General features: G+C 39.9%; 1 protein-coding gene across 3 annotated transcripts in view; it reads right to left on the bottom strand.

Moving 5' to 3' along the window:
• LOC133645421 (DENN domain-containing protein 2D-like) overlaps nt 1–22,500 on the bottom strand; it is an 88,657-nt gene that overhangs the window by 18,691 nt on the left and 47,466 nt on the right. The gene's annotated exons all lie outside the window — the stretch shown is intronic.

The raw sequence follows: 22,500 nt of genomic DNA, 5'->3' as shown, positions 1-22,500 counted from the left end.
CTTGATGGGATGATACTTTGCTATTGACATGCTACTTCTTATTTGACTTGGCCATTTCATCACCTCTAAATGAATTACAACTAATATGCGCATTACAATCAAACAGCTGGTGTGTACTTACAGTATTGGGACTTTTTAGGGCGTAACAAAAGACTTGCAAATGTGAGAATAAAACAAGAAATAACTGGACAGCAGTAATCATAATCATCCCATTTTTAAATCTTGCAATAAAAATGACATTTTATTAACAAAAACAATGAATATTTATTAACACACACACAATTACTAATAATTGGTACCGTTAAGAACCGGTATCGATTCCCAGGTAACAGGAATCGGTACCGTATCAATTCAAATGTGAACAGTATCCATCCCTAGTGACAAGAGACTTCAAGGAAAAACTATTTTTGTGTAACAATTTTTTATTTTGCCATTCATTCACAAAGGCAGATTTGACTAACAATGTAGATAACGAGGATTGATATCACAAAAACATTTGATGTACATGCTGTAACATGACATCATGTTTGCTGTAACATGACATCATGTTTGCTGTAACATGACATCATGTTTGCTGTAACCATGTAGTAACATGACATCATGTTTGCTGTAACCATGTAGTAACATGACATGTTATATTTACAGTATTCCTTTACCGAGCACATAGCAGGGCTTGGCTGACATAAGTCTTTTATATCGCTCCATATTGATACTTGTTCTATTTTTTTGACCTATGGAAAGTAAGAACCAGGAGAAAAATGTATGAAATGTTAACATTTCTATTTGAAATGTTAACATTTCTATTTGAAATGTAACTTCCTGTGATGATAATCCCTCAGCTGTCAAGGCAGAAAGGAAATGTCAACACAGGCATGGAAAACACTCAGACGTTGTCAACAAAATTGAACACTTGACAATAATCTTGCCTTGCATCATTTACACACCACATTGGTGTGACTACGGTCCTTTTGGAAACACTCAGACATAATCTTGCCTTGCATCATTTACACACCACATTGGTGTGACTACGGTCCTTTTGGAAACACTCAGACATAATCTTGCCTTGCATCATTTACACACCACATTGGTGTGACTACGGTCCTTTTGGAAACACTCAGACATAATCTTACCTTGCATCATTTACACACCACATTGGTGTGACTACGGTCCTTTTGGAAACACTCAGACATAATCTTACCTTGCATCATTTACACACCACATTGGTGTGACTACGGTCCTTTTGGAAACACTCAGACATAATCTTACCTTGCATCATTTACACACCACATTGGTGTGACTACGGTCCTTTTAGAAACACTCAGACATAATCTTGCCTTGCATCATTTACACACCACATTGGTGTGACTACGGTCCTTTTGGAAACACTCAGACATAATCTTACCTTGCATCATTTACACACCACATTGGTGTGACTACGGTCCTTTTGGAAACACTCAGACATAATCTTGCCTTGCATCATTTACACACCACATTGGTGTGACTACGGTCCTTTTGGAAACACTCAGACATAATCTTGCCTTGCATCATTTACACACCACATTGGTGTGACTACGGTCCTTTTGGAAACACTCAGACATAATCTTACCTTGCATCATTTACACACCACATTGGTGTGACTACGGTCCTTTTGGAAACACTCAGACATAATCTTACCTTGCATCATTTACACACCACATTGGTGTGACTACGGTCCTTTTAGAAACACTCAGACATAATCTTGCCTTGCATCATTTACACACCACATTGGTGTGACTACGGTCCTTTTGGAAACACTCAGACATAATCTTACCTTGCATCATTTACACACCACATTGGTGTGACTACGGTCCTTTTGGAAACACTCAGACATAATCTTGCCTTGCATCATTTACACACCACATTGGTGTGACTACGGTCCTTTTGGAAACACTCAGACATAATCTTGCCTTGCATCATTTACACACCACATTGGTGTGACTACGGTCCTTTTGGAAACACTCAGACATAATCTTGCCTTGCATCATTTACACACCACATTGGTGTGACTACGGTCCTTTTGGAAACACTCAGACATAATCTTACCTTGCATCATTTACACACCACATTGGTGTGACTACGGTCCTTTTGGAAACACTCAGACATAATCTTACCTTGCATCATTTACACACCACATTGGTGTGACTACGGTCCTTTTAGAAACACTCAGACATAATCTTGCCTTGCATCATTTACACACCACATTGGTGTGACTACGGTCCTTTTGGAAACACTCAGACATAATCTTACCTTGCATCATTTACACACCACATTGGTGTGACTACGGTCCTTTTGGAAACACTCAGACATAATCTTGCCTTGCATCATTTACACACCACATTGGTGTGACTACGGTCCTTTTGGAAACACTCAGACATAATCTTGCCTTGCATCATTTACACACCACATTGGTGTGACTACGGTCCTTTTGGAAACACTCAGACATAATCTTGCCTTGCATCATTTACACACCACATTGGTGTGACTACGGTCCTTTTGGAAACACTCAGACATAATCTTACCTTGCATCATTTACACACCACATTGGTGTGACTACGGTCCTTTTGGAAACACTCAGACATAATCTTGCCTTGCATCATTTACACACCACATTGGTGTGACTACGGTCCTTTTGGAAACACTCAGACATAATCTTGCCTTGCATCATTTACACACCACATTGGTGTGACTACGGTCCTTTTGGAAACACTCAGACATAATCTTGCCTTGCATCATTTACACACCACATTGGTGTGACTACGGTCCTTTTGGAAACACTCAGACATAATCTTGCCTTGCATCATTTACACACCACATTGGTGTGACTACGGTCCTTTTGGAAACACTCAGACATAATCTTGCCTTGCATCATTTACACACCACATTGGTGTGACTACGGTCCTTTTGGAAACACTCAGACATAATCTTGCCTTGCATCATTTACACACCACATTGGTGTGACTACGGTCCTTTTGGAAACACTCAGACATAATCTTGCCTTGCATCATTTACACACCACATTGGTGTGACTACGGTCCTTTTGGAAACACTCAGACATAATCTTGCCTTGCATCATTTACACACCACATTGGTGTGACTACGGTCCTTTTGGAAACACTCAGACATAATCTTGCCTTGCATCATTTACACACCACATTGGTGTGACTACGGTCCTTTTGGAAACACTCAGACATAATCTTGCCTTGCATCATTTACACACCACATTGGTGTGACTACGGTCCTTTTGGAAACACTCAGACATAATCTTGCCTTGCATCATTTACACACCACATTGGTGTGACTACGGTCCTTTTGGAAACACTCAGACATAATCTTACCTTGCATCATTTACACACCACATTGGTGTGACTACGGTCCTTTTGGAAACACTCAGACATAATCTTGCCTTGCATCATTTACACACCACATTGGTGTGACTACGGTCCTTTTGGAAACACTCAGACATAATCTTGCCTTGCATCATTTACACACCACATTGGTGTGACTACAGTCCTTTTGGAAACACTCAGACATAATCTTGCCTTGCATCATTTACACACCACATTGGTGTGACTACGGTCCTTTTGGAAACACTCAGACATAATCTTGCCTTGCATCATTTACACACCACATTGGTGTGACTACGGTCCTTTTGGAAACACTCAGACATAATCTTACCTTGCATCATTTACACACCACATTGGTGTGACTACGGTCCTTTTGGAAACACTCAGACATAATCTTACCTTGCATCATTTACACACCACATTGGTGTGACTACGGTCCTTTTAGAAACACTCAGACATAATCTTGCCTTGCATCATTTACACACCACATTGGTGTGACTACGGTCCTTTTGGAAACACTCAGACATAATCTTACCTTGCATCATTTACACACCACATTGGTGTGACTACGGTCCTTTTGGAAACACTCAGACATAATCTTGCCTTGCATCATTTACACACCACATTGGTGTGACTACGGTCCTTTTGGAAACACTCAGACATAATCTTGCCTTGCATCATTTACACACCACATTGGTGTGACTACGGTCCTTTTGGAAACACTCAGACATAATCTTGCCTTGCATCATTTACACACCACATTGGTGTGACTACGGTCCTTTTGGAAACACTCAGACATAATCTTACCTTGCATCATTTACACACCACATTGGTGTGACTACGGTCCTTTTGGAAACACTCAGACATAATCTTGCCTTGCATCATTTACACACCACATTGGTGTGACTACGGTCCTTTTGGAAACACTCAGACATAATCTTGCCTTGCATCATTTACACACCACATTGGTGTGACTACGGTCCTTTTGGAAACACTCAGACATAATCTTGCCTTGCATCATTTACACACCACATTGGTGTGACTACGGTCCTTTTGGAAACACTCAGACATAATCTTGCCTTGCATCATTTACACACCACATTGGTGTGACTACGGTCCTTTTGGAAACACTCAGACATAATCTTGCCTTGCATCATTTACACACCACATTGGTGTGACTACGGTCCTTTTGGAAACACTCAGACATAATCTTGCCTTGCATCATTTACACACCACATTGGTGTGACTACGGTCCTTTTGGAAACACTCAGACATAATCTTGCCTTGCATCATTTACACACCACATTGGTGTGACTACGGTCCTTTTGGAAACACTCAGACATAATCTTACCTTGCATCATTTACACACCACATTGGTGTGACTACGGTCCTTTTGGAAACACTCAGACATAATCTTACCTTGCATCATTTACACACCACATTGGTGTGACTACGGTCCTTTTGGAAACACTCAGACATAATCTTACCTTGCATCATTTACACACCACATTGGTGTGACTACGGTCCTTTTGGAAACACTCAGACATAATCTTGCCTTGCATCATTTACACACCACATTGGTGTGACTACGGTCCTTTTGGAAACACTCAGACATAATCTTGCCTTGCATCATTTACACACCACATTGGTGTGACTACGGTCCTTTTGGAAACATCCACTAAGCTGTCCTCTTTTATCCACAGTTTCTTCATGTTGACTTTTGTCTTGTCACTCCATGCAAAGAATCAACCAAAGGTGATAGTTGATACTGTTACCTGATTGGCTGTGATCAGTGATCACTTCCTGCCTTGCTCACTTACCAGGAAGCGAGTGCCTTTGTTCGTGCAACCAACCTTGCTTCCATACTTCAAGTTTCTTCCAGCGAAAAAAAAGATTGAATGTTTGATCCAACGCATTTTTAGATGTAGCAGAAATGATCTGTGATGCACTTCAGCCACTTTGTAGCTATATTTACTTAGCCAGTAGAGAAAGAGAGGTGTATCTTCATTTGCTGGCTATTCAAAAACAAGCGGCCAGGAAAATAATGGCAGTGAGAGCGTAGCTCCGCCACCACAAGCCCAGGTAGTGTGTATTACCACAGCGTGCAAAAAAGCTCCAGAAGCATGCAAGCTAACCTTTATCACTTCCAGAAGTGCGAAGAAAATACATCTTACAGTAAAGACACTTTTATGTTTCTGGCAACACTTTGCACAACAACTACTTTTTAGTGCACCTCTTTTTTGTACAAACAACAACTACTTTTTAGTGCACCTCTTTTTTGTACAAACAACAACTACTTTTTAGTGCACCTCTTTTTTGTACAAACAACAACTACTTTTTAGTGCACCTCTTTTTTGTACAAACAACAACTACTTTTTAGTGCACCTCTTTTTTGTACAAACAACAACTACTTTTTAGTGCACTTCTTTTTTGTACAAACAACAACTACTTTTTAGTGCACCTCTTTTTTGTACAAACAACAACTACTTTTTAGTGCACCTCTTTTTTGTACAAACAACAACTACTTTTTAGTGCACCTCTTTTTTGTACAAACAACAACTACTTTTTAGTGCACTTCTTTTTTGTACAAACAACAACTACTTTTTAGTGCACCTCTTTTTTGTACAAACAACAACTACTTTTTAGTGCACCTCTTTTTTGTACAAACAACAACTACTTTTTAGTGCACCTCTTTTTTGTACAAACAACTACTTTTTAGTGCACCTCTTTTTTGTACAAACAACAACTACTTTTTAGTGCACCTCTTTTTAATAGCACCTTGTAGAAAGAACAACTACTTTTTAGTGCACCTCTTTTTAATAGCACCTTGTAGAAAGAACAACTACTTTTTAGTGCACCTCTTTTTAATTGCACCTTGTAGAAAGAACAACTACTCTATTTAACCATTTTGCTTATTGTTTTGGTTGTGTATATTTGAGGCCCCCATCCCCTCCTGAGCAGAGACAGAACCTATTTTTTAATTCAATTGCAACATTTTGCTTACAGACAGTATATTTTATGTGTTTGTTTTATTCAACTTGGTATTTAAGAGTTGACATTTCAACGACAATGTGAGAATAAAGGAGGAATAATGGCATTTGAAATGGTATACCTCGTTGTTATTATGTATTGTCATTATAAACCTGCTTCATTTGCTCTCCAAAAAATAATCAGCAATATTTTGTAGGTCAATGTATCATCCAGCAAAATGTGTAATCGGCCCGAGCCTACCCACAGACAACTTTCACAATGTTTTTAAATGAAAAATGTGCTAATTAAATCAAGCAAATCTTATATAGTCAGTCATATCTTCCATCCATGATATTATTGCCTTGAAGAAAAGGATTGTACAAACCCCGTTTCCATATGAGTTGGGAAATGGTGTTAGATGTAAATATAAACGGAATACAATAATTTGCTAATCCTTTTCAAGCCATATTCAGTTGAATATGCTACAAAGACAACATATTTCATGTTCAAACTCATAAACTTGATTTTGCAAATAATCATTAAGTTATAATTTCATGTCTGCAACACGTGCCAAAGTAGTTGGGAAAGGGCATGTTCACCACTGTGTTACATGGCCTTTCCTTTTAACAACACTCAGTAAAGGTTTGGGAAGTGAGGAGACACATTTTTGAAGTGGAATTCTTTCCCATTCTTGCTTGATGTACAGCTTAAGTTGTTCAACAGTCCGGGGGTCTCCCTTCTGCTATTGCAGGGGCCACACATTTTCAATGTCTGGACTACAGGCAGGCCAGTCTAGTACCCGCACTCTTTTACTATGAAGCCACGTTGATGTAACACCTGGCTTGGCATTGTCTTGCTGAAATAAGCAGGGGCGTCCATGGTAACAACATATGTTGCTCCAAAAGCTGTATGTACCTTTCAGCATTAATGGTGCCTTCACAGATGTGTAAGTTACCCATGTCTTGACCACTAATACACCCCCATACCATCACACATGCTGCCTTCTACACTTTCACCCTAGAACATGTCTTGACCACTAATACACCCCCATACCATCACACATGCTGCCTTCTACACTTTCACCCTAGAACATGTCTTGACCACTAATACACCCCCATACCATCACACATGCTGCCTTCTACACTTTCACCCTAGAACATGTCTTGACCACTAATACACCCCCATACCATCACACATGCTGCCTTCTACACTTTCACCCTAGAACATGTCTTGACCACTAATACACCCCCATACCATCACACATGCTGCCTTTTACACTTTCACCCTAGAACATGTCTTGACCACTAATACACCCCCATACCATCACACATGCTGCCTTTTACACTTTCACCCTAGAACATGTCTTGACCACTAATACACCCCCATACCATCACACATGCTGCCTTTTACACTTTCACCCTAGAACATGTCTTGACCACTAATACACCCCCATACCATCACACATGCTGCCTCTTACACTTTCACCCTAGAACATGTCTTGACCACTAATACACCCCCATACCATCACACATGCTGCCTTCTACACTTTCACCCTAGAACATGTCTTGACCACTAATACACCCCCATACCATCACACATGCTGCCTTTTACACTTTCACCCTAGAACATGTCTTGACCACTAATACACCCCCATACCATCACACATGCTGCCTTTTACACTTTCACCCTAGAACATGTCTTGACCACTAATACACCCCCATACCATCACACATGCTGCCTCTTACACTTTCACCCTAGAACATGTCTTGACCACTAATACACCCCCATACCATCACACATGCTGCCTACTACACTTTCACCCTAGAACATGTCTTGACCACTAATACACCCCCATACCATCACACATGCTGCCTTTTACACTTTCACCCTAGAACATGTCTTGACCACTAATACACCCCCATACCATCACACATGCTGCCTACTACACTTTCACCCTAGAACATGTCTTGACCACTAATACACCCCCATACCATCACACATGCTGCCTTTTACACTTTCACCCTAGAACATGTCTTGACCACTAATACACCCCCATACCATCACACATGCTGCCTCTTACACTTTCACCCTAGAACATGTCTTGACCACTAATACACCCCCATACCATCACACATGCTGCCTACTACACTTTCACCCTAGAACATGTCTTGACCACTAATACACCCCCATACCATCACACATGCTGCCTCTTACACTTTCACCCTAGAACATGTCTTGACCACTAATACACCCCCATACCATCACACATGCTGCCTTTTACACTTTCACCCTAGAACATGTCTTGACCACTAATACACCCCCATACCATCACACATGCTGCCTTTTACACTTTCACCCTAGAACATGTCTTGACCACTAATACACCCCCATACCATCACACATGCTGCCTTTTACACTTTCACCCTAGAACATGTCTTGACCACTAATACACCCCCATACCATCACACATGCTGCCTTCTACACTTTCACCCTAGAACATGTCTTGACCACTAATACACCCCCATACCATCACACATGCTGCCTCTTACACTTTCACCCTAGAACATGTCTTGACCACTAATACACCCCCATACCATCACACATGCTGCCTACTACACTTTCACCCTAGAACATGTCTTGACCACTAATACACCCCCATACCATCACACATGCTGCCTTTTACACTTTCACCCTAGAACATGTCTTGACCACTAATACACCCCCATACCATCACACATGCTGCCTACTACACTTTCACCCTAGAACATGTCTTGACCACTAATACACCCCCATACCATCACACATGCTGCCTTTTACACTTTCACCCTAGAACATGTCTTGACCACTAATACACCCCCATACCATCACACATGCTGCCTCTTACACTTTCACCCTAGAACATGTCTTGACCACTAATACACCCCCATACCATCACACATGCTGCCTTTTACACTTTCACCCTAGAACATGTCTTGACCACTAATACACCCCCATACCATCACACATGCTGCCTTCTACAATCCGGATGGTTCTTTTCCTCTTTGGTCCGGAGGACACGACGTCCACAGTTTCCAAAAACAATTTGAAATGTGGACTCGTCAGACCACAGAACACTTTTCCACTTTGTATCAGTCCATCTTAGATGAGCTCAGGCCCAGCGAACCCGACGGCGTTTCTGGGTGTTGTTGATAAACGGTTTTCGCCTTGCATAGGAGAGTTTTAACTTGCACTTACAGATGTAGCGACCAACTGTAGTTACTGACAGTGGCTTTCTGAAGTGTTCCATGTGGTGATATCCTTTACACACTGATGTGGCTTGTTGATGCAGTACAGCCTGAGGGATGGAAGGTCACAGGCTTAGCTGCTTACCTGCAGTGATTTTTCCACATTCTCTGAACCTTTTGATGATATTACGGAGCGTAGATGGTGAAATCCCTCAATTCCTTGCAATAGCTGCTTGAGAAAGGTTGTTCTTAAACTGTTCAACAATTTGCTCAGGCATTTGTTGACAAAGTGGTGACCCTCGCCCCATCCTTGTTTGTGAATGACTGAGCATTTCATGGAATCTACTTGTATAGCCAATCATGGCACCCACCTGTTCCCAATTAGCCTGCACACCTGTGGGATGTTCCAAATAAGTGTTTGATGAGCATTCCTCAACTTTATCAGTATTTATTGCCACCTTTCACAACTTCTTTGTCACGTGTTGCTGACATCAAATTCTAAAGTTAATGATTATTTGCAAAAAAAAAAAAGTTTATGAGTTTGAACATGAAATATGTTGTCTTTGTAGCATATTCAACTGAATATTCCGTTCATATTTACATCTAACACCATTTCCCAACTCATATGTAAACTGAGTTTGTACTTCCTAAAGAGTTTCATAAGTAATATCAGATAAGAATTGTCCTTCATGACCACACCTGTCCTTTTCACACATACAACAACTAGCAAAACCTGTTTTTCCTGTTTGTCTGTGACTGCAAGCAACGAGACAGAGGCCGTTGAGTAAAATACCCCAAAAAAGGTAGTTCCTGGCATGTTGAATGGGGGGGGGGGGGGGGCAGTTGGCCTGTGGCTTTACCTACTTCAACCAAAGTCCGCTGTCACACTCAGGTGAGCAGAAGGAAATGGATACACCAAACAACATTTTCTAACCTTTGACTAAATACATTTGTTGTGTTTTTTTATTTTATTTTATTTTATTAAATCAACATAGAAAAAACACAAGATAGATACACTTTCAACTAGTGCATCAACCCCAACAACCTCCCTTCCCCACTCACACACAAGGGGTTGTTTCTTTGTGCTGCCAATATTCTGCTTCCCACAACACGTCTGCAAGGGCCACAGTCTACAAGGGCCACAGTCTGCAAGGGCCACGGTCTGCAAGGGCCACGGTCTGCAAGGGCCACAGTCTGCAAGGGCCACAGTCTGCAAGGGCCACGGTCTGCAAGGGCCACGGTCTGCAAGGGCCACGGTCTGCAAGGGCCACAGTCTGCAAGGGCCACGGTCTGCAAGGGCCACGGTCTGCAAGGGCCACGGTCTGCAAGGGCCACGGTCTGCAAGGGCCACGGTCTGCAAGGGCCACGGTCTGCAAGGGCCACGGTCTGCAAGGGCCACGGTCTGCAAGGGCCACGGTCTGCAAGGGCCACGGTCTGCAAGGGCCACGGTCTGCAAGGGCCACGGTCTGCAAGGGCCACGGTCTGCAAGGGCCACGGTCTGCAAGGGCCACAGTCTGCAAGGGCCACGGTCTGCAAGGGCCACAGTCTGCAAGGGCCACGGTCTGCAAGGGCCACGGTCTGCAAGGGCCACGGTCTGCAAGGGCCACGGTCTGCAAGGGCCACAGTCTGCAAGGGCCACGGTCTGCAAGGGCCACGGTCTGCAAGGGCCACGGTCTGCAAGGGCCACGGTCTGCAAGGGCCACGGTCTGCAAGGGCCACGGTCTGCAAGGGCCACGGTCTGCAAGGGCCACGGTCTGCAAGGGCCACGGTCTGCAAGGGCCACAGTCTGCAAGGGCCACAGTCTGCAAGGGCCACAGTCTGCAAGGGCCACGGTCTGCAAGGGCCACAGTCTGCAAGGGCCACAGTCTGCAAGGGCCACGGTCCCTGAAGCACACATGGTTGTATGTGTTGCTGCTCCACTAACATTTTCATTCATTACGATTTTTCATGTCATTATTTTACTTTCTTTTTTATCCAAGAAAATGTTTATTTATTTATCTTATTTTATTTTATTTAAAAAAAAAAGAAAAAAAAGGACCCTATCTCCACCAGACCAGGTTGTAAATGAAACAAGATTTGTTTAAAGTGTTTTTAAAAGCAGGTCCAGTCCAGATAATGTCCAACACACACCTTCATTCATGTACAATGTCCAACACACACCTTCATTCATGTACAATGTCCAACACACACCTTCATTCATGTACAATGTCCAACACACACCTTCATTCATGTACAATGTCCAACACACACCTTCATTCATGTACAATGTCCAACACACACCTTCATTCATGTACAATGTCCAACACACACCTTCATTCATGTACAATGTCCAACACACACCTTCATTCATGTACAATGTCCAACACACACCTTCATTCATGTACAATGTCCAACACACACCTTCATTCATGTACAATGTCCAACACACACCTTCATTCATGTACAATGTCCAACACACACCTTCATTCATGTACAATGTCCAACACACACCTTCATTCATGTACAATGTCCAACACACACCTTCATTCATGTACAATGTCCAACACACACCTTCATTCATGTACAATGTCCAACACACACCTTCATTCATGTACAATGTCCAACACACACCTTCATTCATGTACAATGGAACTCAACAACAGATTGCATAACATTTGCATTTTCAGAAAAAGCATTTATGTACAGTCCAGATGATGTCCAGGTCACTCAAATGAGGGAACACAACAACAGACTGCATATAATCTATAAACATAATTTGCATATAATCTATAAACATAATTTGCATATAATCTATAAACATAATTTGCATATAATCTATAAACATAATTTGCATATAATCTATAAACATAATTTGCATATAATTTATAAACATAATTACACTTTCAAAATAAGCCTTTGAGGACTTCTCACCTTTTTTTATGTTTTTTGGCATCATTATCATTTTCAACCATGTAACTTTCTAAAGTTAGAAAATACTGAATAAATGTTTTAAAGAAAGTAATACTAAGTAAATTTCTGTTTTTAGCCTTAAAAATAAATCTTTTACCGAGTACTATAATTAAATTGATTAAATCATGATTGTCAATCAACTCTCCTAAAATAACACAAACCACATCAAGCTTCATAAACAAACCTTAAATCCTTAAACACATTTTTTGAACTTCCACCCAAAAGGAAGACACAATATGACAAAAGGAAGACACAATATGACAAAAGGAAGACACAATATGACAAAACAAAGACACAATATGACAAAAGGAAGACACAATATGACAAAAGGAAGACACAATATGACAAAAGGAAGACACAATATGACAAAGACACAATATGACAAAACAAAGACACAATATGACAAAAGGAAGACACAATATGACAAAACAAAGACACAATATGACAAAAGGAAGACACAATATGACAAAAGGAAGACACAATATGACAAAACAAAGACACAATATGACAAAAGGAAGACACAATATGACAAAAGGAAGACACAATATGACAAAAGGAAGACACAATATGACAAAAGGAAGACAATATGACAAAACGAAGACACAATATGACAAAACAAAGACACAATATGACAAAAGGAAGACACAATATGACAAAACAAAGACACAATATGACAAAAGGAAGACACAATATGACAAAACAAAGACACAATATGACAAAAGGAAGACACAATATGACAAAAGGAAGACACAATATGACAAAATAAAGACACAATATGACAAAACAAAGACACAATATGACAAAAGGAAGACACAATATGACAAAACAAAGACACAATATGACAAAACAAAGACACAATATGACAAAACAAAGACACAATATGACAAAAGGAAGACACAATATGACAAAACAAAGACACAATATGACAAAACAAAGACACAATATGACAAAACAAAGACACAATATGACAAAACAAAGACACAATATGACAAAACAAAGACACAATATGACAAAACAAAGACACAATATGACAAAAGGAAGACACAATATGACAAAACAAAGACACAATATGACAAAACAAAGACACAATATGACAAAACAAAGACACAATATGACAAAAGGAAGACACAATATGACAAAACAAAGACACAATATGACAAAACAAAGACACAATATGACAAAACAAAGACACAATATGACAAAACAAAGACACAATATGACAAAACAAAGACACAATATGACAAAAGGAAGACACAATATGACAAAACAAAGACACAATATGACAAAACAAAGACACAATATGACAAAACAAAGACACAATATGACAAAACAAAGACACAATATGACAAAACAAAGACACAATATGACAATATTAAAACAAAAGCAGGGTGGATTCAGGCTCCTGACAACAAAATCATCTGATTGTGTCATATTCCATCATTGTAACATTTTCCCTGTGGGTAAGAAGTTATAAATAATTTTAATTAGAAAATAACGATGTTGCACATGGATAGTAGTTTTATAGATTAGTTTGAATATGGTATCCCACGGCAACGGGCAGTCAAAAAAGTCCTCCCATTTTCCATATGTGTTGTATGAGGCAGCCTTCAAAGACTTCTTTATTAAATAGAAATTATATATTTTTCTATTTATTTTAGTTCCTTTTTGCCAACTAGAATTTTTTATTAGAGGTTTACAAACTAATAATTTAGTAGTTCCATAATTAATTATTTGTTTCCATCTTTTCCTAATGACTCCAGTTAGTTGATGAAAAGAAAAGCTTGAGCAAGCATCACCACACATAGTTGTACATTCATCATACTGTATCATCTTACCATTCTCATTGATGATATCTTTGACAAATATATCATTCATCATACTGTATCATCTTACCATTCTCATTGATGATATCATTGACAAATATATCATTCATCATACTTCATCATCTTACCATTCTCATTGATGATATCATTGACAAATATATCATTCATCATACTGTATCATCTTACCATTCTCATTGATGATATCATTGACAAAAATGATTCCTCTTTCAAGCATATTTTTCCAAAAGAAAGGCTTTCCATCGATTACAATATTAGAGTTCATCCATATTATCTGCTGCAAAATATCGACTCTTTTTTCTGGCACATGAAATTGAAAACACCACCATGAGTGGATTGTTTCCTTTATGAAGCCCGCCATGTTTCATGAGTGGATTGTTTCCTTTATGAAGCCCGCCATGTTTCATGAGTGGATTGTTTCCTTTATGAAGCCCGCCATGTTTCATGAGTGGATTGTTTCCTTTATGAAGCCCGCCATGTTTCATGAGTGGATTGTTTCCTTTATGAAGCCCGCCATGTTTCATGAGTGGATTGTTTCCTTTATGAAGCCCGCCATGTTTCATGAGTGGATTGTTTCCTTTATGAAGCCCGCCATGTTTCATGAGTGGATTGTTTCCTTTATGAAGCCCGCCATGTTTCATGAGTGGATTGTTTCCTTTATGAAGCCCGCCATGTTTCATGAGTGGATTGTTTCCTTTATGAAGCCCGCCATGTTTCATGAGTGGATTGTTTCCTTTATGAAGCCCGCCATGTTTCATGAGTGGATTGTTTCCTTTATGAAGCCCGCCATTTTTCATGAGTGGATTGTTTCCTTTATGAAGCCCGCCATGTTTCATGAGTGGATTGTTTCCTTTATGAAGCCCGCCATGTTTCATGAGTGGATTGTTTCCTTTATGAAGCCCGCCATGTTTCATGAGTGGATTGTTTCCTTTATGAAGCCCGCCATGTTTCATGAGTGGATTGTTTCCTTTATGAAGCCCGCCATGTTTCATGAGTGGATTGTTTCCTTTATGAAGCCCGCCATGTTTCATGAGTGGATTGTTTCCTTTATGAAGCCCGCCATGTTTCATGAGTGGATTGTTTCCTTTATGAAGCCCGCCATGTTTCATGAGTGGATTGTTTCCTTTATGAAGCCCGCCATGTTTCATGAGTGGATTGTTTCCTTTATGAAGCCCGCCATGTTTCATGAGTGGATTGTTTCCTTTATGAAGCCCGCCATGTTTCCCAGCAGACTCTCGACATAAGAAACATGGGAGGGCATCACTTGTAAAAAAGGATACAATTTCTTTTGATACAGTGCATGTTTTTTCTTGTGTTTCCCACTGGCTTGAGGCGTTTCAAAGGGAGGTCATTGTATCATTTTCATAATTGGCTATGACACTAAAATAACGTCATGCATATATTTAAAGACACCTTTTTGTTATTAGTATTAACACATTTTTCTTGACACATTCAATCCTTTTGCTGTATTTTTTGATTGTTGTTGCTTATTATCGCAAAACACATTTAATAGAAAGCCATAAAAAGTGTGTTTGATTAACATATGCTTGTCTTTGTGGGAAGAAAGGTGAAGTATGGAAGCAAGGTTGCTTGCATGAACAAAGACACTCGCTCTCTGGTAACCAGGAAGTGATCACTGATCAGTGGGCGTGGCACGCTAACAGCCAATCAGGTGACAGCATTAACTATCACGTTTGGTTGATTCTTTGCATGGAACGAGAAAAGAAAGAAAAAATGAAGAAATTGTGGATAAAGACAAATAGTCACCTGGACAGTGTGGTACTTTTTATCAAACTGACCGTAGTCACACCAATGTGGTGTGTAAATGATTGACCAATGTGGTGTGTAAATGATTGACCAATGTGGTGTGTAAATGATTGACCAATGTGGTGTGTAAATGATTGACCAATGTGGTGTGTAAATGATTGACCAATGTGGTGTGTAAATGATTGACCAATGTGGTGTGTAAACGATTGACCAATGTGGTGTGTAAATGATTGACCAATGTGGTGTGTAAACGATTGACCAATGTGGTGTGTAAATGATTGACCAATGTGGTGTGTAAACGATTGACCAATGTGGTGTGTAAATGATTGACCAATGTGGTGTGTAAACGATTGACCAATGTGGTGTGTAAATGATTGACCAATGTGGTGTGTAAACGATTGACCAATGTGGTGTGTAAATGATTGACCAATGTGGTATGTAAATGATTGACCAATGTGGTGTGTAAATGATTGACCAATGTGGTGTGTAAATGATTGAGCAATGTGATGTGTAAATGATTGACCAATGTGGTGTGTAAATGATTGACCAATGTGGTGTGTAAATGATTGAGCAATGTGGTGTGTAAATGATTGACCAATGTGGTATGTAAATGATTGACCAATGTGGTGTGTAAATGATTGACCAATGTGGTGTGTAAATGATTGACCAATGTGGTGTGTAAATGATTGACCAATGTGGTGTGAAAAAGATTGAGCAATGTGGTGTGTAAATGATTGACCAATGTGGTGTGTAAATGATTGAGCAATGTGGTGTGTAAATGATTGACCAATGTGGTGTGTAAATGATTGAGCAATGTGGTGTGTAAATGATTGACCAATGTGGTGTGTAAATGATTGACCAATGTGGTGTGTAAATGATTGACCAATGTGGTGTGTAAACGATTGACCAATGTGGTGTGTAAATGATTGACCAATGTGGTGTGTAAATGATTGACCAATGTGGTGTGTAAATGATTGACCAATGTGGTGTGTAAATGATTGACCAATGTGGTGTGTAAACGATTGACCAATGTGGTGTGTAAATGATTGACCAATGTGGTGTGTAAATGATTGACCAATGTGGTATGTAAATGATTGACCAATGTGGTGTGTAAACGATTGACCAATGTGGTGTGTAAATGATTGACCAATGTGGTGTGTAAATGATTGACCAATGTGGTGTGTAAATGATTGACCAATGTGGTGTGTAAATGATTGACCAATGTGGTATGTAAATGATTGACCAATGTGGTGTGTAAATGATTGAGCAATGTGGTGTGTAAATGATTGACCAATGTGATGTGTAAATGATTGACCAATGTGGTGTGTAAATGATTGACCAATGTGGTGTGTAAATGATTGACCAATGTGGTGTGTAAATGATTGACCAATGTGGTGTGAAAAAGATTGAGCAATGTGGTGTGTAAATGATTGACCAATGTGGTGTGTAAATGATTGACCAATGTGGTATGTAAATGATTGACCAATGTGGTGTGTAAATGATTGACCAATGTGGTGTGTAAATGATTGACCAATGTGGTGTGAAAAAGATTGAGCAATGTGGTGTGTAAATGATTGACCAATGTGGTGTGTAAATGATTGACCAATGTGGTGTGTAAATGATTGACCAATGTGGTGTGTAAATGATTGAGCAATGTGGTGTGTAAATGATTGACCAATGTGGTGTGTAAATGATTGAGCAATGTGGTGTGTAAATGATTGAGCAATGTGGTGTGTAAATGATTGAGCAATGTGGTGTGTAAATGATTGAGCAATGTGGTGTGTAAATGATTGACTAATGTGGTGTGTAAATGATTGACCAATGTGGTGTGTAAATGATTGAGCAATGTGGTGTGTAAATGATGCAAGGCAAGATTATTGACAAGTGTTCAACGTGATTTGACTATTTTGTTGACATTGTTTGAGTGTTTTCCACGCTCGTGTTGACATTTACTTTCTTCCTTGATAGCTGAGGGATTATCATCAGAGGAAAGTTACATTTCAAATAAAAATGTTTACATTTAATATATTTTTCGCCAGGTACTTATTTTAGATAGGTCATAAAAAAAGGTCAATAATTATCGACCGATATAAAACACTTATACTGTGATACAGTTTGAATCTACATCGCCCAGCCCTACTATATGTTTATTTACAAATATTTTTCTGCTTTCCCTGAATGTTGGAATTTAGTTTGGCAGATAGGTAAACATTGCTTTAAACTAAAGTAAAATAAAACTGACAACTCAAGGTTGCTTATTGATAGTCTCCTCAATAATGTTACTGTAAAACCAAGCACACAAAGGAAAGAAGGTGTTATTTATGCCGCCACTTTAATGCTAACATACAATTGACGACTCCATTGACAGGCGACGAAAATGGAAAAACAGAGCAAAGAGGCATAACATAATGAAAAAAAGCTGAAAAATTGAGACTAATAACCAATAAAAACACAAAAAATAAGTTAGTTTTATAACACATTATTGTATACATTAGGGATGTAACAATAGGTAGTATAATGACAAACTACCGTTTTAGATTGATGGTAAACCTGTGATTGATAACATTTTGATCAACTGACAGACCGGTGACACTGCTCATTTACTGGAGAAGCAGGCTAGTGCTAGCTTAGATGCTAACATGAATACAAGAAACATTCATGTATTTCCCCATGAAAAAAATGACCTTCTTCAGTCTAAACTTGTATAAACTGTGTAAGCAACCAAGAGATTGAATGGTGTACATTGAACCCACAAGCTGTGCTCTCTTGGAACAATCCATACTCCAACAGGAAGTCAATTTGCGTGACGTCACATAAACCGGACGTGACACATTTTTTTCTTCATCATTAAAAAAACTAAACAACTTTTATGAATTAAAACGGAAGAAAATAAACACTCAAATAAAAATAATGCCTCTTAAGTAGCCACAATAATATTACATAACATATTTCTTCTGCCAAGAAAGTATATTGTGTGGCTGTTTATCTAATGTATTTCATTTTTCAAATAAAACTTGTTTATAAGAATAGAGGAGCACATTCACCAATACTGTGATAATAATAATAACTGTAATCATTTTGGTGATACTAATGTTCAAATTGTATAGTATATATTTAATATAGTGTGAATTATATTATTCACACATTTTTTAAAATATATTATTCACAAAAATTCACCATTTAATATGAGGAAGTCACGCCACCGAATTATATGACTGAGGTGCACGGTGGCAAAATTGGCCCAGAAAAGTGATCATGCTAATGTTAGCCCGCTAGCACTACAGTGTGAGAGATGTAGTGTGCATTACTACAGTGTGAGAGATGTAGTGTGCATTACTACAGTGTGAGAGATGTAGTGTGCATTACTACAGTGTGAGAGGTGTAGTGTGCATTACTACAGTGTGAGAGGTGTAGTGTGCATTACTACAGTGTGAGAGATGTAGTGTGCATTACTACAGTGTGAGAGATGTAGTGTGCATTACTACAGTGTGAGAGGTGTAGTGTGCATTACTACAGTGTGAGAGATGTAGTGTGCATTACTACAGTGTGAGAGGTGTAGTGTGCATTACTACAGGGTGAGAGATGTAGTGTGCATTACTACAGTGTGAGAGGTGTAGTGTGCATTACTACAGTGTGAGAGGTGTAGTGTGCATTACTACAGTGTGAGAGATGTAGTGTGCATTACTACAGTGTGAGAGGTGTAGTGTGCATTACTACAGTGTGAGAGGTGTAGTGTGCATTACTACAGTGTGAGAGGTGTAGTGTGCATTACTACAGTGTGAGAGATGTAGTGTGCATTACTACAGTGTGAGAGGTGTAGTGTGCATTACTACAGTGTGAGAGGTGTAGTGTGCATTACTACAGTGTGAGAGGTGTAGTGTGCATTACTACAGTGTGAGAGGTGTAGTGTGCATTACTACAGTGTGAGAGATGTAGTGTGCATTACTACAGTGTGAGAGGTGTAGTGTGCATTACTACAGTGTGAGAGGTGTAGTGTGCATTACTACAGTGTGAGAGGTGTAGTGTGCATTACTACAGTGTGAGAGATGTAGTGTGCATTACTACAGTGTGAGAGATGTAGTGTGCATTACTACAGTGTGAGAGGTGTAGTGTGCATTACTACAGTGTGAGAGGTGTAGTGTGCATTACTACAGTGTGAGAGGTGTAGTGTGCATTACTACAGTGTGAGAGATGTAGTGTGCATTACTACAGTGTGAGAGATGTAGTGTGCATTACTACAGTGTGAGAGGTGTAGTGTGCATTACTACAGTGTGAGAGATGTAGTGTGCATTACTACAGTGTGAGAGGTGTAGTGTGCATTACTACAGTGTGAGAGATGTAGTGTGCATTACTACAGTGTGAGAGGTGTAGTGTGCATTACTACAGTGTGAGAGATGTAGTGTGCATTACTACAATGTGAGAGATGTAGTGTGCATTACTACAGTGTGAGAGGTGTAGTGTGCATTACTACAGTGTGAGAGGTGTAGTGTGCATTACTACAGTGTGAGAGGTGTAGTGTGCATTACTACAGTGTGAGAGATGTAGTGTGCATTACTACAGTGTGAGAGATGTAGTGTGCATTACTACAGTGTGAGAGGTGTAGTGTGCATTACTACAGTGTGAGAGGTGTAGTGTGCATTACTACAGTGTGAGAGATGTAGTGTGCATTACTACAGTGTGAGAGATGTAGTGTGCATTACTACAGTGTGAGAGGTGTAGTGTGCATTACTACAGTGTGAGAGGTGTAGTGTGCATTACTACAGTGTGAGAGATGTAGTGTGCATTACTACAGTGTGAGAGATGTAGTGTGCATTACTACAGTGTGAGAGGTGTAGTGTGCATTACTACAGTGTGAGAGATGTAGTGTGCATTACTACAGTGTGAGAGGTGTAGTGTGCATTACTACAGTGTGAGAGATGTAGTGTGCATTACTACAGTGTGAGAGATGTAGTGTGCATTACTACAATGTGAGAGATGTAGTGTGCATTACTACAGTGTGAGAGATGTAGTGTGCATTACTACAGTGTGAGAGGTGTAGTGTGCATTACTACAGTGTGAGAGATGTAGTGTGCATTACTACAGTGTGAGAGGTGTAGTGTGCATTACTACAGTGTGAGAGGTGTAGTGTGCATTACTACAGTGTGAGAGGTGTAGTGTGCATTACTACAGTGTGAGAGGTGTAGTGTGCATTACTACAGTGTGAGAGGTGTAGTGTGCATTACTACAGTGTGAGAGGTGTAGTGTGCATTACTACAGTGTGAGAGGTGTAGTGTGCATTACTACAGTGTGAGAGGTGTAGTGTGCATTACTACAGTGTGAGAGGTGTAGTGTGCATTACTACAGTGTGAGAGGTGTAGTGTGCATTACTACAGTGTGAGAGGTGTAGTGTGCATTACTACAGTGTGAGAGGTGTAGTGTGCATTACTACAGTGTGAGAGGTGTAGTGTGCATTACTACAGTGTGAGAGGTGTAGTGTGCATTACTACAGTGTGAGAGATGTAGTGTGCATTACTACAGTGTGAGAGGTGTAGTGTGCATTACTACAGTGTGAGAGGTGTAGTGTGCATTACTACAGTGTGAGAGGTGTAGTGTGCATTACTACAGTGTGAGAGGTGTAGTGTGCATTACTACAGTGTGAGAGATGTAGTGTGCATTACTACAGTGTGAGAGGTGTAGTGTGCATTACTACAGTGTGAGAGGTGTAGTGTGCATTACTACAGTGTGAGAGGTGTAGTGTGCATTACTACAGTGTGAGAGGTGTAGTGTGCATTACTACAGTGTGAGAGGTGTAGTGTGCATTACTACAGTGTGAGAGATGTAGTGTGCATTACTACAGTGTGAGAGGTGTAGTGTGCATTACTACAGTGTGAGAGGTGTAGTGTGCATTACTACAGTGTGAGAGGTGTAGTGTGCATTACTACAGTGTGAGAGGTGTAGTGTGCATTACTACAGTGTGAGAGGTGTAGTGTGCATTACTACAGTGTGAGAGGTGTAGTGTGCATTACTACAGTGTGAGAGGTGTAGTGTGCATTACTACAGTGTGAGAGGTGTAGTGTGCATTACTACAGTGTGAGAGGTGTAGTGTGCATTACTACAGTGTGAGAGGTGTAGTGTGCATTACTACAGTGTGAGAGGTGTAGTGTGCATTACTACAGTGTGAGAGGTGTAGTGTGCATTACTACAGTGTGAGAGATGTAGTGTGCATTACTACAGTGTGAGAGGTGTAGTGTGCATTACTACAGTGTGAGAGGTGTAGTGTGCATTACTACAGTGTGAGAGGTGTAGTGTGCATTACTACAGTGTGAGAGGTGTAGTGTGCATTACTACAGTGTGAGAGATGTAGTGTGCATTACTACAGTGTGAGAG

This window comes from Entelurus aequoreus, unplaced genomic scaffold (assembly GCF_033978785.1).
Source record: "Entelurus aequoreus isolate RoL-2023_Sb unplaced genomic scaffold, RoL_Eaeq_v1.1 HiC_scaffold_53, whole genome shotgun sequence".
Taxonomy (NCBI): domain Eukaryota; kingdom Metazoa; phylum Chordata; class Actinopteri; order Syngnathiformes; family Syngnathidae; genus Entelurus; species Entelurus aequoreus.
This window is presented reverse-complemented; position numbering and strand designations above follow the sequence as displayed.